Source organism: Prionailurus bengalensis, chromosome C1 (assembly GCF_016509475.1).
Source record: "Prionailurus bengalensis isolate Pbe53 chromosome C1, Fcat_Pben_1.1_paternal_pri, whole genome shotgun sequence".
NCBI lineage: Eukaryota > Metazoa > Chordata > Mammalia > Carnivora > Felidae > Prionailurus > Prionailurus bengalensis.
Window position 1 is genome coordinate 217,529,834 of NC_057345.1, and position 2,420 is coordinate 217,532,253.

The window sequence follows — 2,420 nt, forward strand, 5'->3', positions numbered from 1 at the left end:
TTCACATTTTGCTTTGCGAAATAAAGCTTACCTTATCGCAACAGGGGTGAGATTTAAACACATTTCTCGGGGCGCCTGGGTGGCGCAGTCGGTTAAGCGTCCGACTTCAGCCAGGTCACGATCTCACGGTCCGTGAGTTCGAGCCCCGCGTCGGGCTCTGGGCTGATGGCTCGGAGCCTGGAGCCTGTTTCCGATTCTGTGTCTCCCTCTCTCTCTGCCCCTCCCCCGTTCATGCTCTGTCTCTCTCTGTCCCAAAAATAAATAAACATTGAAAAAAAAATTAAAAAAAAAAAACACATTTCTCAGTCCCGAGTTTGCGTGCATTCATATCTGGGGGTTGATATTTCATGGAACTTGGAGAGGTAATAGAAGGGATTTTTTTTCCCCTCTTGACATCTTTCTGGAAAAACCTTATTTTAAATATCCTTATATATATACTTTTATGCACTTGGGCTACCACTCCTTAACCTAAATAAATTCCTCTAAGTGAAACTCTGATACCAAAGGATGAGAAACTTAAGGTTTTCATGTATAATCTGAAATTGCCCTTTGCAAAGCCTGTTCCAGTCCGCACAATTTGGTGTGGAGCGATGCCTGCCTGCCCGGGCCCTCAGCGCTCCAGATGTTACCAGCCCCCGGTGTCTTCAACCCAGCGGAGCAAATAATTCAACCCTTCAATCTGCGTTTCTTTAGTTGCTAGTAGGTTTTACAGTTTTCCTAAGTCTATTGATTTTCTTTTCCAGTTTTACTGAAATATAGTTGACATACGCCACCGTGTGAGTTTAGTAAGGCGTACGACAGAATTTGATATATACGTTATGTGTTACAAAGGGATCACCACAATACAATCCGTTAACATTCATCACCTCGCATAGTTATGATGGCTTTTTCCTTATCAGGAGAGCCTTTGAGGGGCGCCCGGCTGGCTCAGTGGGAAGAGCGTGCGACTCCTGATCTCAGGGTTGTGAGTTCGAGCCCCGTGTCGGGTGTAGAGATTACTTGAATAAATATTTCTCAGAAACAGAACCTTGAAGATCTACTCTCTCAGCAACTGGCAAACACACGATACAGCATCGTTAACCACAGTCATCACGTTGCACAACGTTTTCCAAACTGAAAGGCTGTTTGTATTTCTTCTGTTAGTTGCTTGCCCTATTCATCGCCCATTTTTCTATCGGGTTATTTGTCTTTTTCTCATCTACCTTGAAATGCCGTGTGGAGGGGTACGCGTGCATCTTCTGTCGTCTTGACGAGATTTGAAAGCATTCTATATTCCATCTTTACGTATGACCCAGCTCTGTTCTTCTTATCCATCATTCCTCATATAAAAAGACACCACAAAGTAGATCATTTGCTCTGCCCATTCTACAGATGGCAGGAATGGGACTCAGAGAGGTTCAGCGCGTGAGAACCGACTCTAACCCTGGATGGGGCTCTCGAGTCCCACCCGTGTTGTGTTGTCCTCAGTCCCCTGAAGGCTCATGGCACATCTTCGCTCCCGCAGCCACGGTTGCTACAGGGCTTCAGGCTGTGCAACCAGCTTCCACTTACTTGACCCGGAAACAGCCAGGCCCAGGGAGCGCCAACAGCCCCGAAAATGCTCTCTTTCCCCTAAAGTCCTAATCTAGGAACAAGCTGGTGTAAAGTCCTATCCCCTGAAATTCACGGAGTTGCAGTTTCCAAGAATCTCCGTGTTCTAAGCAAGGGGAAAATATGATGACGCTTCGGTTTGTCTTGGGTTCAGACCCCAGAGACCAGTGCTGGGGATCGAGACAGTCCCGAAGCGGGTCTGCCTCCCGCTGGGTATTCGCCACAAGCCCCGGAGCGCTCTGATCGTCATCCCAGAGTCGTCCCTGCAAACATCCCCCAGAGGGCTGAGGCTGAGTGGATGGACGAATCGTGCTATTAGCCATCCATCCACGCCAGCCGACTGAACTGCTTGGGGGAGGCACCACGGGAAAGCTGCGACTCGCGGGGTGCCCTGCTTCTCGGCGGTGGTCACACCGAGCCAGCGTTTTTCCCTTTCGGAACCACCACTGCTCTTCAGGGAGTGGACATCTGCGCCCCGGGGGCGAGCGGCCCCACCTGGTTATGAAAGCCCCTGGGCAGGTGCAGGTACAGGGCGGGGACCCCAGGGGACCTGCGCTCCAGCGCTGGCTTCAGGGATTCTCGGGCCACCTTCGCCTTTTGCTTACACTCCAACAGAACACTACGTTTGTGAATTTAAATCATGCAAATCTGAGGGGTGTCTAGGTGGCTCAGTGGGTTGAACCCCCGGCTCTTGATCTCAGCTCAGATTTTGGTCTCAGAGTCGTGAGTTCAAGCCCTGCATGGGGGTGCATGCTGGGCATGAAGCCTGCTTCAGGCAAATTTTAAATAGCGTAATATTTTTACCTTTTTAACGTTTGTTTATTTCTTTT

General features: G+C 49.4%; 1 non-coding gene across 1 annotated transcript; it reads left to right on the plus strand.

The window, feature by feature from the left end:
• The first annotated feature begins 916 nt into the window (after positions 1-916).
• Positions 917-989, plus strand: TRNAR-CCU. Its single transcript has one exon. It is a non-coding gene; the product is annotated as a tRNA-Arg (tRNA).
• Positions 990-2,420: the final 1,431 nt, after the last annotated feature.